Raw genomic sequence first — 14620 nt, 5'->3', positions numbered from 1 at the left:
TTTATTTTATTTTATTTTATTTTATTTTATTTTATTTTATTTTATTTTATTTTATTTTATTTATTTCCCCCAACAACTGAAGAAACAGAGAAAAGCACCAAGACTGAAACGATGAAAATTCATTCTGTACTAAGAGAAGAAATTCACAGTTGTGACTTCTTTGATTGCTCCTTTGGTACATGCTCTTGTTATGGTCAAAATGCTTGGCTACATGGGTGGATATGGACAGATCCTGAGTTCAGTGCTGGCTTGTCAAGGGCACCATTATCCAAGTAACAAGTAACAGGATATGAATTTGCCAGTTAGCAGATGCATGGTTTGGATTTTCTGACCAACCCTGTTAAGCACATACTGAATCAGAAACATACCCTAGGATGTGAAGGAACACTCATGAAAGGCTGAATAAAAGAGCTACATTATATGTCTACTCTTGTATGCTGTGTGATTCTGTATTTTTCAAGCTGTGCCATTCTATGGGAATCTTATTTTCAGTTCACCTACAAGCAGTATATAAGCAAACAGCCACATTTAGGTATGTAAATCTACTGAAATTTGAATAACACTTTAGAACATTAAAGGAAATAGTACTTCATTAGTAGGTTGTCACCTCTAATGTTTTAAAACAGAAAAAACAACAACAACAACAACAGCAACAAAACTCTACAGTGAGATATCTAGTTTGTTTTGCCTTCTCTCATTAGAATACACACATTTTTCATCTTGTAGAATATCTTGAAGTTAACATGCTAAAGAGTAAAATGTTACACTTTGAATGCTTTTGTTCCCTATCCAAGAGTCCTCCGGCAGCAACCTGATGCCAGCTACATTTTCAAAAGTCCCCTCTTCTCCTTATTGAAGATAATTGGAAGCATCTGCTCCATTATCAAAGTGTACACTACTGTGCTTATAGCTATAGCTGAAAACTGTGAAAAGAAACTGCATCATATCCAAACATCTCTTCATCTTTCCAGCTTCAATATAATTTCCTAGCTCTGATCATGTACTGGAGTAAGGAGATGGTTATTTTAAGTAGTCATTCCTTGATTTATATCAATTTGAAGAAATTGCAGAACTGTAATTTTCAAGTCAGTTCCTTCTTTGCTTGCTACCTGTGAAGTAAAAATTATGCACTTTCCAAAAGAGGTTCAGTGGCTGGTGGTCAGTGATAAATTCCTCTGCCATTCCTGAAATTTTGTAAGTGTTACAGCTTGGCTCACATGGTAGCAGAAATTCTGTGGTGTAGAAGACCCTCAGTCTGAGAGGTCTGTTCATTAAAATAATCAATCTGTGCATGTCATTCCCTTTGGTTTGTGAGGATCCTGTCAGGCTGACTGCCCAAAAACAAACAAAGAAAAGAGATTACTACACTTTTAAAGGATCCTGTAGGCTTTTTTCTAGTACCATATTTTGCAGCTGTTGCTGGTCACAAGGGTCAAGAACCTGACAGTGGGGGTTGTCTGCATGGGCATATTCAGTGAGTTTGTGAGAGATAAGCATAAAGTTTTAGTCACAGACATAAGGGTGAAATAGGATTTGCCGCTCTGCAGCAGAGGCTGCTTTTCTGTCTGCACAGGAGACTGTGCTTGCCTATAGGTGGTAGTTCCTATTCAGAAGAGTTCAGACACAAAATATACAGATTGTTGTTGCATGAGAGCATTGCACAAAGAGGGCAGAGTTAATGGAGTTTGAAGGCTAGTTCAACTGTAGCCTTCTTGCTTTTGACAAGTTTTACAGTTGCTGTTCTTGTAACAGATTTCAACATCCCCCAAAACACAGATAACTTTAGTCTAGGTTGATAAAGAATTTTTAACACTGAGAATGATTAAGATACTTTAATTTATGTCTACTAATGAATTAGTTGTCCAGCCTGACATAATAGTTAATGAGTCCCATACCAGTGAGTCTAGTAAGCGACTCAGCTAACCTTGGCATAGAGACTAGTAGCTAGTCTGATTCCCTCCCTCTGCTGGCTATGAAGAGACTTCAGACACCTGTCTCTAAGACAGCAACATCTAGTAGATAACTAGAACTGTCTGCCTTCATTTGCAAAATTGCATGCCTGCCTGAATCCCCTGTCACTGTTGCCATGAAAGGGACCTGCTTTTGTAGGAGTTAATGGTGCGGTACATGACTGCTTGGGGTGCTACAGTGAGAAGTGGGTGATGCTGGGGGATTTCTAAATACTTCTTCCTACTCCTGGGCACTTATCTATGAAACAAAGAAGATGAAAATATCTTTTCATGCTCTTCTTACAACACAAAAGCCTTTCTATCACCCTCTCTTTCTTTTTAAGTAATTACTGTTTTGAAGCCACTAGCACATGCAGAGTTGTTCCAGACTTGTGAGTGGCAAGCAGCAATTTAAAGGGTGACTGAAAGCAGTCGTGTTTTAGCCTGAACTACACATCTAACCCCTTTTTGGCAAGCCTCCAAGCCATGTCTCCCATCCTTCTACTGTCCTGGAGGTTCTCACTGCTTCCGCATACGTACTTCTGTGTTATCTGACTCCTTTTGACTTTTTCCTTCACTTACACACTTCCCTCATGAGTGCCACAACTCATCTTCTAATCCTCTATGCCTTAAAGCCAGCATTTGCTGACATAATTTCTTTTTCTTGAAAATAATGTGACCCCATTGTGAACTTCCTCCTGCAGAGGACATTTCTACAAAGTAATATTTGTTAGAAGCTTCAATCAGCTGACAGATTGCAGCAAGTAGCTTCTTACTCTGGATATATTTGCCAACAGTCATGTTCAAGTGACCCTGCTTGGGGCTGGGAAAAGCTGGCTTAGTGAATGATGCACATTCATATAAATCAATCAGATCAAAATGCTCTGTGGTTAGGAAGGGTATTTCTACACAGGCAGATGCATACAGGTGCAGTCCATCTTTAGTCTTGAAGATGCATACTCCACCTGATGTGTTATGCTTCTTTGGAAAGTCTAACATCATACCAGCTTGGCTATCTGCTGTCCACTAAAGAAGAGGATTTATGTGAAAAGAAACTGCATCAGTCTGCACGATTAATCTTATTATTGTTTTGCTTTGATATTCTTTCAATATTACTGTACTATCCAATAGTCCATCTCCAGCTCTGCTTTCCTTGCTGGACATTCAAAAACATTTTCCATTCTAATGTTTCTCGGCTATTGAATGCTCTTTTGTCAAAAACACAAGCAGGTCTAGCAGCCAGTCTTCTGAGGAGTAGGCTAACACTCAGTTAAGGCACTTTAAGGTTCAGTGCACCAAACCCTCTAATGGCCTCCACAATTTGAATACAAAAGAAGTGGTGAAGACCAGATTCCAGGGCTGCTGGGACCATGTACCAGATCTGCTCAGAGGTAATAGAGAAAAAGTGAAGAGTCAGAAGATCCAGAACTGCATTCCTCACCTATGTCCAAGACTACCAATTACTCATGATTTCTTTTTCCACAACTCTTGTCTTCATTAATGGTTGGCAGGATCAGACTACAGGTAATATTTTCTTTGTATTGTGGAGAAAAAGTCAGTATAACCCAAGTGCATCATTTAATAGCTAAATGGCTTTTCTTGCATAACAACTCATTCTTGTAAATTAATCATGTTCCAACAGCCTCACTCTAGGCTAACTCAACTTACCATCTTAACTCATTTTCCATGTTCTGAATGTGGAAACATTAAATCTAGGTCAATATTTTCAGTAAATTCAATAAATTATTCACAGAGTCAATTATTTTCTCAGGATCTTTTGTACCACAAATTTTCTACTTCATACCACAAAACCATTTTAATATTCAAGGAAAGAAAGCATTCCCATCTGCAAAGGAATTGCACAGGCATGCATCCGAATTTAACATCACTGGGTATAACACAGCAGGGAGTACGTGAATTTCACCCCATCACACATTTGATTATCATCAGAATGAGATGTACTTGTGTCTATATCATCTTATTCACAAAGTCAAGAAGGTGAAAATACTCCATTAATGCAATAAGATTTGTATATTCCTAGAAGCAAGAAGTTGTTAAGTTATTTGCCTAACATTGGCTAGAAATTGAATATAGTTTCTGATTACTTGTCTGGTCTTGTATATCAAAATGTGCTCATTATGATTTAGCAAATTGTATTTTTTTACTTATTTCCATTTTGATTGTTGCATCTTTTATGTAGAATTATAAAAATCAAAACAAAGGAAAATTTAAAAGTTAAAAAATGATAATATTCTCTTTTCTTCATTAGATTTATGGGCTTTTTACAGAGATGAGTTGTAAGAAAAAGTTGAATGAAAGGTATGGAAATCTGACATGCAAAGGTTAATAAGTGGTTCTAAGAATAAGGGCCGGGCAAACCAGAGGAAGGCAAGAACACAAATAGGATGCAAAGAGATGGTATGGAGGGCACACTGGAAGGCTTGACAGCATGGGGAGGGGCAGATTTAGACAAAATGTCATAAAAAATTCACAGAGCTCAACCACATTAGATCAAAAGGTAAAAGGAAATCTTCCAGTAAAATCCCATCAAAGTTGACATGCTCAACATGCTATTCTTTGCAAAGCTATCCCCAGCAGCTGTACTGGTAATGAATGACTTGAACTGAGATGCTGCTGTAGAAGTTTCTGTCGTATTGGCAAGCTGATGCTCATTGGCTGTGGCAGGTGTTGTTGAAACTGGCAAATGTGTCCTACTCTGCCTGTCAAATTTACCTTTCCTTTTCCCTTAAGTGTTCCATTTGCTTTCATCACTGTCACATCTGTCTTCCAAATCAGGTCCTCTTCCTCAGCTGCACTCTTAGCAAAAACTCAGGCACATAGGGCCATGCAATCAGAACCTCTGATCCCACTCACTTCCAAAAATTAAATATTTTCCTCCTCTGCAGCCTTGACCTGTTAATGGTGGTGATGGGAGGAGTAAACTGTTAGTGCTGCTCCACTGAGTTTGGATTTGAAATGTTCAGCATGCCATTTGTTAGAGCTGTAATTATTAATGGGCTTTTTAAAAAAAAAATCATTGCTGACATGCGTTATTTTTTTCACAGCTTTAGTTCTGATGACTAAGGAACTGCCAGAAAGAACAGATACTGTTTTCACAGTGTTACACTTGGACGTGTTTAACCAGCAGTTTTTATTTCTGAGTTGAACAAACTCAAGAGCCCTGCTTTTAACCAGTTTTCCAGTTATACTGACTAATGTACAGAGAAAAGAGATGAAGTACCAACAAAGTCCTAATAAAATTAGATGCTTCTGAAATCAGAATATATGACTTCCTTAGTTCTGAGTCTTTTCTACAAGCCATTCTGTCAGGGCTTATCTAATTACATAATATTTTACACAATAAATGCAAGCATTGTACTTTGTTGGCATATCTTACATCTCTATTAGAAGAAACTAATTAGACCATATTTTCCATGTAGAGAACGAGTATGTGCTAGCTGAACTGACATACAAGGAGTTGAATGTTATAGCAATTAACAATGATTTGGTGTACAATTTTACATTTGGGATTTGAACTTCAGTGGTAACAACACTAATGAAGTACATACAATGTCTTCCACTAAACCACTGAGTTTTGGGGATAGTGAACCTTAAGCTTAAAGGTGCTTCCCTTCCTCAGACCTAAGGTGATGAGACCATATACTAACTGTAGCGTGGCTTCATTCTCAATTGTCACCCAAGTGCTTCTATAATGCAAATATTAATCTCTAAAACAAATTAGGAGATGCGTCATGTGCCAATTCTATCCAAAGTGCGGACACATCATGAACAACATGGCAAATCTTAGCATGGCTTCAAGTACATTTGCAAAGCAGGCTATTAGAAGCAGTTCGTTTTGCTTAAATGGCATAAAAGGTTGAGTTTATTCTAAGCTCTATATTATGGTTGACATTTGGAATTTAGTACAAAACAACAGGAACAAACTAGAAGATAGCTCTGGTGCCTATTTATAGCTGGAAAAAGTCCTCAACACACTACAGACAGGGACATTTCCTGTCACAGGACACTCCCACCAAGAGAGAGAGATTGGGAAAGTCAGGGATGACAAATTAAATCCCTGAAACACTTCTTTTTGAGAGCAGGACAGGAAGTGGTGAGAACAGCCGTTTGCTTTTACTTTGAGCATTTCAGCTCTAGGGAAATGAACAAATATAGTGTGAGTCGTATTGGTAAGAAGTGAGTCATTGATCCATTTTGTTGATTAAAGCTTCAAAGTACCCCTCAAGAAGGAAATAAACTCTTGAATCTGGAGTTTCATCCCCAGGTGGGGCAAAGTATGAAGTACACAATTCTTTTCCTGCAGCTCTATCATTGTACCCGACCATGTGAACCACTGTAAAATTGTGAATTGAAATATGTAATGGAAAAGAAATAGTCAAGGAATGACAGATAATTAACTCCAATTACCAACTACCACTTTTACTTTATCTTTGTGATGTCTGATTTGGTGTTATTACTATGGTCTCTTGATTTCACTGACTCAGTCTGTCGAGTGCTGCAAATCCTTGCCGAATGCTTTATCTTTTAGAAATGCAAGGAAGATATAGGCACATTTCCCTCATGGCATAACTTGCATGTAAAAATGCCTCTTGTGTGTTTTCCTTGCTATTGACTTGATGCAGAATGAATAAATGCCTCTGCAGCATCCTATTTGCCCAAGGCAGTGCTTGCTTCAGGCAGAAATGAGGAGCTAAGTGGTGAGTCTGCTAAAACCAAGGTTAGGGCCAAAAGAGAGGACATGAGGGTCAGAGAACACAACCTGTCGTTGCTTGACAAGTTGTCCAGTGTGGCTGCGTGTCAGCTGCAGGTTCATGATGGCAGCAGTGTATTCCTTATCCTGCTCCTTAGTACCCTGAGTAGGCACCAAAGAGCCCCAGCAAGGAAGAGGGACTGCTGTAGCTGTATCATTCCCATTCATTAATCTTTAATTAGTTTAATTAATTTAATTCATGAACCTAGTTGTGCCAGGGAAGTTTTAGGTTGGAAATTAGGAGAAATTTCTTCTCAGAAAGAGTAGATAGGCATTGGAACAGGTTGCCCAGGGAGGTGGTGGAGCCACCGTCCCTGGGGATGTTTAAGGAAAGGTTGGATGTGGTGCTTAGTGGGTGACATTGGTGGTAGGGGGATGGTTGGACCAGATGATCTTGGAGGTTTTTTCCAACCTTAATTATCCTGTGATTTTATGATCATTTTTGCATCTTTGAAATCCAGAGCAGACCAGATTACCATCTGTGAACTTTCTCAGGCTATTGAACAGAAGAAAAAAAAAAAAAAAGTTTCTGGTCCAACTCAGGCTGAGTGAGAGTGGGGTGGTATTTTTCTGTGATTTCAGAGCTGTCTAAGTAAAATGAGTTCAGTGTTTGACATGGGGTTTATTTCTTCCTCAAAAGAGTGTTTAATGTTTCTGGGTTTTTGAGCCTTCCTTTATGATATATAAAAATATATATCATATATATATCATATATATCAATATATATAAAAATAGTGAAAAGTAACAAGAAATAGACAAAGAGAAAAATACATCCTTGAGAGAGGAGGGGGTAGAGAATGAAGGAGGAAAGGGAAATGTCAATATAATCAGCACGGCAGAGATGGAGCTGTTCCAAGCCTGTATGAGAGTGACTGGTCAGTCAACTTGATCTCTGACTTGTCAGGAGTGCACAACCTAAGCCATCATTCACTAAGAATACACTGTTCTTCTTACATTGACTGCATTTTTAGAAAAGTCAGCATTTTACTTAAGAAAACTTTTACAGATGCTCTTGGGTATTGAAGAATATCTGCCTCGCCAAAAGAGTAGCCTTAGGTTTCTTGTTATTCCCAGCCTCTGACTCCTTGCAATGTCATCTATCATCTTTCAAATTCTTCTTTTTATTTTTTTTTCTTAGAATGTGACTTTACGATTAGTTTTTTTCTTTCTTCCTTTCTTTCTTTCTTTTTTTTTTTTTTTTTTCCCCTCTTCTGTCCAGAAGCTTTCATATTTTTCTCCTTCATATTGAAGCAAAAAGTTTTCTCTTGTTGTTTCAGTACAGCAGCCTTTATGTTTCACTTTCTATTTCAGCAGTGTGTTGTATTTAATAGGAGACATTTCCAGAAGGGCTGAGGGTCAGACTTTCAAGTTTGCAGCACTTAACAGCTGCATATGATTGAGCTGAACATCCATTCAGACAACTATAAAGATTCCCTGCTTCACAGCATGCTAAACTTGACCATGCAACACAATGCATTGCTGTGTTATGGATTCCTGAAGCAAACCCTGGTGAGCAGAAGCAGTAGTTTGAGGCTAAAATCAGGATTTCTGTGTTAGAGCTTCTGTTCTACATGATTTTGCCCCTCCAAAATTGATTCGGGTCAATATTGCCCTGACACTGTAATATTGTCCCTTGTCCCTTCCATGTGGGGAACTTACATTAAAACTTACTTTAAAGCTGAGATGCAAGAAGCACTTTTTCTTCTCAGTTTGCTGCACGTTTTGAAATAGTCTGTCTTCTGTAACAATGTTCACTTCCCAGTCTCTCCTTCTGGTCTTGAAGGTTGCACAGAAATTGTGTGTCACTGTAATCATCAACTGCCTGACTCTACATACCTGGCTTGTACTTCTTGACTAATGTGGTTACCATTTTGCTTAAGACTGAAAATAAAAATTCTATTGAATCAGAATCAAAGTCATTGCCTTTAAAACAGAAAGAGATTTTCAGTTCCAAATTGAAAGCCTGACTGAATTCCAGTTTTGAGAAGTTTTCCTTATCATTTTCTGAAAAAATACACCAAGTATTTGGAAGGTTTTGCAGTGGACCTTCCGTTCATGACAGTTTTGTTATCACATATTCTGAATTTTGCTGCATTTTTGCTGCTACCCATGCAAAATGATCAACTAATTTTGCATAATGTGTCCACAAATAAAAGCAAAAAAATAAGCATTTTATAAATCATCTGACATTCTATCAGCATGCTGTTTTCTGACTTCAGATGACTCATTGTCATATTCATTTGTTAGCTTGTTCATCTATTAAATAGAACATGCTCTATAGCAAGTGACCCATTTCATTTTCAATTCTAATTTTGCTTTTTTGGAACATCCTAGTCTGATTTTTTTTTTTCTAGTGTGAGTGCCAAAGGTTAATACCTTACATTTAGACATCTAAACAAAAGAGGGCCACAGTAACTTCTAAATAAACAAAGCAATTATAATATTGCAGCTACAAGCATTTCTTCTCTTAACTTTCTATAAATAAAAACTTTCCTTAAAGATTTTGATGCATTTCTGTCCTGGGCTAATACTATTTATAAAAAGTTACTCACAAATTCAAATAATTCCAAAGTTATGAGTAACAAGATAATTAGATAATTTTCATAGAAGTCTTCATATTTTTAAAATTTGTAGGTATTTTGTTCAAATTAGAACACCTGATTACACACTGACACATAATATAAGTACAAAACACAATTTATATTAGATATTCTTGTAGAATAAATAGATCTTGATTAACACACATGGATGTAATGTGGTTATCAATGCCATTACAAAACATACACTTTAATAGTGTTCAAAATTGTTGATGTTGGGCAACCTCTGTAACAGCTTTAATATTTTATAGTAATAGTATTGCATTGATTTCCTTTAGGTATTTTTCTCCTCTTTATTGAGCTTATGAATCTGCTACAGGTTCTTTGCTGTTTGTGTCCAATGCCTTTTCAAGATTGGTGTGTCTTCTCTCTCATTCCACATATTGTTTTTTCAGCTCTCTCCCTTCTCTTCCAAGAAGGCCAGCATAAATAAACAATTTCTGAGGCCATAAAGGCTGTGTAAAATGTCTGAATGACAAAGTAATGAACACTCTTTGTGACTGGAGTCAGCACAAGTATTTATTGCTAAGCAACAAAGACTGATGTCAATGAGTTTTGCCAAATGCAGATGGTGAGTAGGTTTGTTGAAAAAATGAAATCACTCTAACATAACTCTTTACAGCAGATTATAATATAATAGAAATAAAATGCACTCAGCTGGTCAGAATGAAGGGCTCCATAGAAAGGGATGAGGTTAATTTAATAACAGTTTCTGCTGGCTTTGCTGTATTTTAGGGAGTTGTTCATATGTGAGATTACTCCTAACTACCTCTTCTGAAATCTCAACAAGAAAAGACTTAAGGAATGAAAGACTTCTGCAGAGTTTCCTTAAAGTGCCAGCCTTCTCAAAAGCTGCCATTCCAAACATTATTGAGAATAAAGGAAAGAAATAATATATGGTACCAGGTTTTTGGGCAGGTAGTGTTTGGAACATGCAAGTACATTACTGGTCAGTTTAGCTTCTTACAGTGTAAATGACTTTTAGTCCTACTTAGTGAATGCCTTTGTGTTATTTCTCTGAACAACTCACCAGGTGTGACTGGTGGGCTGGGATTGATGATTACATCACTGCAAAGCTGAATGCATTCACTTCAGGGAATGTCCAACAAACTCCTTTTATCCCTGTGTGAAAACAAATCTGCTGCAGTGAAGAACATGCTCATTTTTCTGCTTTGAGCACAGAGATGAAACATGGTAATCTTTATGCATATTCTTTAGGCAGAGCTCATTGTCAAAATCAGATGCAAATTTTCCTTATTCCCAGAGAGAGTGGACAAAAGCATACCTTAGTCCAAAACTGTGAGATGTCTTGCCTCTCACAGTGGTATGCCTAATCTGAAGAAGATGAAACCAAATGACTGTTACCTAGCACTTAAGTACAGTGCTGGAGGCAATATAATCTGATTCAGTAAAAAAATGGCTAAAATCATTTGCCATAACTCACCTTGAGTGCAACTTGCTTCAGGAAGCAGCTACCTCCTTAGCTGGAAGCCATCTCACCCATATACTTTTCTCATCCTCCCAGAAACAAGCTGCTCATACTCAGTTTGACAGATCAGTTCTGCTGCCCAGCTCCAATCATCCCTTGTCTTCTTTGCACAGAGGATCAATGGCTGGCCCAGACTTTTTGGTCTTTGGCCCTGAGCTGATGTTCCCAGTCTCTACAATGAGTCAATCTTGCTGGCCTATACCAATAATAATATTAGTGCAAAGGCTGGAATAGTAGCCCACATATGATTAGTATATTAAATGGCTTGGTGATTGCCATAAAGTAAAACACACACACACAGACCCAACAACCCTACATTTTGTTATAGAAGGTGGACTAACTTGCTTCGAAGCAAAGATCCTGCACCTTGGGTAACTCATTATACAAGTCTTTTGTCTGTGAATGAAAAATGAAATGTGTATGAAAATTACTATCTTAGCTTGACTGAAAGAAAATTCACTCATGCCTCGTGGCACTTTGCTTAGCTGGGGAAAAAAAAAATAAATTACTTGAAGTTATTTTTATTTCTGTTAGTTGTGTTAGGCAACCAGCCATATCATGTCATCCAGCCACAGTAGAAAGACATGAGGGACTGTTAAATTGGAATTAGGCAAATTCATTTGACAAAAATAATAATCAATTTTGACTAGTAATTCCATTTGGGAAAGGTTTTGGGAAAGGTTGTATTTTTTTTTTTTTTTTTTGCCATTTGTTTTGCCACTTGATATGCTGTTGGTATTTTGGGCTTTTTCTAGTTTGGATCTATTTGTTCAGATTCAGTTTTACTTTTTGTGAATGTTCATGTGCTATTATGTTTAAATGACTTTTTCAGAACTTGAGGTATTCAAGGATTGTTTACTTCTGCAGTTAAATGCTGGATATTTGCTGACCTGGTATGTTTCTGGTGTCCCATCAGGCAAACAAAACTCCTAAACTGCAAAAAAAGGGAACTGGTGAGAGTGAGAGTGACTGATACATACTAAATGATATAACCTGATGATTGTTCCTGAAAATATATTTAAATCCAAGAAAAATCCAAGAAATCAAGTCTCAATTCAAATATTTATGATATGGTATAAAATAACATCTGGGTAATTTTAATTTTAGCTATCTAATAACAAACTCCTTTATGAATGTTTGGATAAGTGGAAATTCCTAACTTTACAAACAGTCCTATTAAAATTGGATCACCAGGCATGTACACAAAGCCACAAAATTCTGTTTTCTCCATCTCTAATGCGCAGCTGAGATATCTAGCACTTATGCCATTTAATCTTAAAAGCTATTAATGCAGTTGGTAAAGATGGAAAACAAAATCTGAAATATTGTCAAGCCTACTGAAAGCTGTAGTCAGTCTTTTTAATAAATGTTTTTCAGAAGAAATGTTTTTCAGAAACTCTATTTTGTTCATGATAAATGCACTTTTCCAAGTGTAGCACAGTAGATTTAGTACATAGAAAAATCTCCCATTGACAATAGCTTTATTCTGAACTTTTTATTTATTTGTGAAACAGCCAGAGTGGACAGAGAGGTAGAATAAACTTTTCAATCCCATCAAAGTTCTTTACCCTTGAATTGGTCAGACCATCTGTAGACATAAGAGGACACTTCCTTTTCCATGTCTGTTCAGCTGTCAGCCTTTCTGCTGAGCCTGGCAACAAAAGCTTAAAATATGATGGTGGAAATTAAATATTTAGCAGAGGATGGACTTGGCTTTTGAGTTCCCACATGCCACATGAATTGCTAGACTGTAGGCCCTACACATAGGTGCTGATTGTTTAAAGAAAAGGAAGAAGTCCTCCAAGCCAGGTCTGGAGACACTGCCATTGGCAGCCCTGGTTGTCCCCACTTGGCTGTGAGGTCAGAGAACTTCCTCAGCTTAAGCCTCCATGTCCTAAATCACAGGCAATTACTGCAGTCACAGGGCTCTTTGCAATGTTTTGGTTTCTCACCCAGTTTGTCCAGGGAGTTCTCTGGTTTTAGATCCACCTGACTACAGGAGAACTGCAGACAGGAGGAACTCCCAGCATGAGATGAATTCTTAGCAGCCAAGGACTTACAGTACCAGTTATGACACAAGGTGCCTTATAATATCCCATTGAGCATAATCCTTCTCTAAAATAAGTGTATTACAGCAAGCAGAGAGGGCCAAACTGACACCATGAGTACTTCTACCTTTCTTCTGAGGCATATTCTGTTATGATTTGAAGCCTGCACCTGATGTCTCTTGATTATGAAATTCATACTCATACTTAGAACATTATCTAACACTTTACACATAGTCTGCCCCTTAATTTTCATGACAGTAAACTTTGAATTAGAATATCATAGGACCTTAACAGCTTTATGGAATATATATATTTCTTGTCATTGTGATCTGAATTCTGAAATAGTAGACCTCATTTTGATTTTGTCAAGAGATTTTTAAAAGGAAAACTCTTTAGACCTTGGAAAAAAACCTCCAATCATTATTATCATTAAACAGATATCAGCAATCAAGAGACAAGTAGAAATGGATAACAAGTCTCAATTTAATAGCTTTCATATGGTTATCCAAACCATGGAATCAAGATCTTTTAAACTGCATCTATCTATAATGTTCCTTGCAATTTGAATTATGTCATATATTAGGAAACTCTTGTCTAATCAGCTCCCTCTGTATTCATGTGATAATATTGCCCAACAAGTATTGATCTCTGAGCAGATACTATCGATCACTTTCAACTAAAAGCACATAAAACAAAGGTCCTTTAAAAATCAAATTTTCCCCTTGAATTAAGGCATAGTCTGAAAAATTCCACCGAGTAAAAGAGCCAGTTGCAGTGAATATATTTCTTACTTGTTAATAGAGAACAATGTTAGCATATTATAGTACCCTTAGAATAACTCAATATATTTAAAAATATTAAAGTATTATGAGCTATTAAAGCCCTGATGCTGATTTCATGTATGTATTTTTTGGATGCCAGATGGTATTGTTGAAATGTTGTGAAATGATCCAGTTCTGGTGTGAAGATGAAGAATTTTGAAAGTCTTATTTTATTCTGATTCCTCTTGTCCAGGATGTGTATAGTTACCCCATATCACATTAATAAGAGGGATGCAATGCATACCATGGTGTTATGGAATTTGAGTACATTTCTCTTAGAGAAAACAGGGATGATTACTTGAGAATATGACTGTCAGCTACTTCTGAATGTGGCCCCAGAAGTCTTCTGGTAAATCTGATTTCAAAATTCAAACTTTCAGCTATGTCAAGATGTGTCAAATGAAAGTGCTTTTATTTGGCTCCTTTGATGTGCTGTATATTGAATTGTCTGATAACTCTCTAACAAATTCATATCTTGTCTTTTTAGAGAGATGGAAGAAAATAATGGGCCTCAAGGGGAGCACCTTTCAGAATAAGCATGTTTTCTTGGTGTACTCTTTGAAAAGAAAACAAGGAAAAGTAAGTAGAAGCAGATGACATTATATTTCAGAAATCCACCTCTCAGAATTATTTCACCTAAAACCTCAATAATTCAGGTAACTTGTCTGCAACAGAATTTATGTACGCTATTAGGCTGTGAGCTTCTGTATCTGTTGCCGTGAAATGTTTGAGAGAAATTAAATCATGATTTTCAATTAAAATCAGTGATATTTAATAATAATAAGTCACAACAAATATTTTCCATTGTTTCATATTGAAATCTGGCTCTTGATAGAGATCTTTGACAATCGGGTGATTAGCTTATGAAGGGAAAAAAAAAACAAAAACAAAAACAAACATAAACAGAGATGGATGCTGGTATTGATATTTGTGCTGATGAAAATT

Source organism: Aythya ferina (genome assembly GCF_964211825.1).
Source record: "Aythya ferina genome assembly, chromosome: 3".
Taxonomy (NCBI): Eukaryota; Metazoa; Chordata; class Aves; order Anseriformes; family Anatidae; genus Aythya; species Aythya ferina.
The sequence above is the reverse complement of the archived record's forward strand: the minus strand, read 5'-3'. Positions refer to the sequence as shown.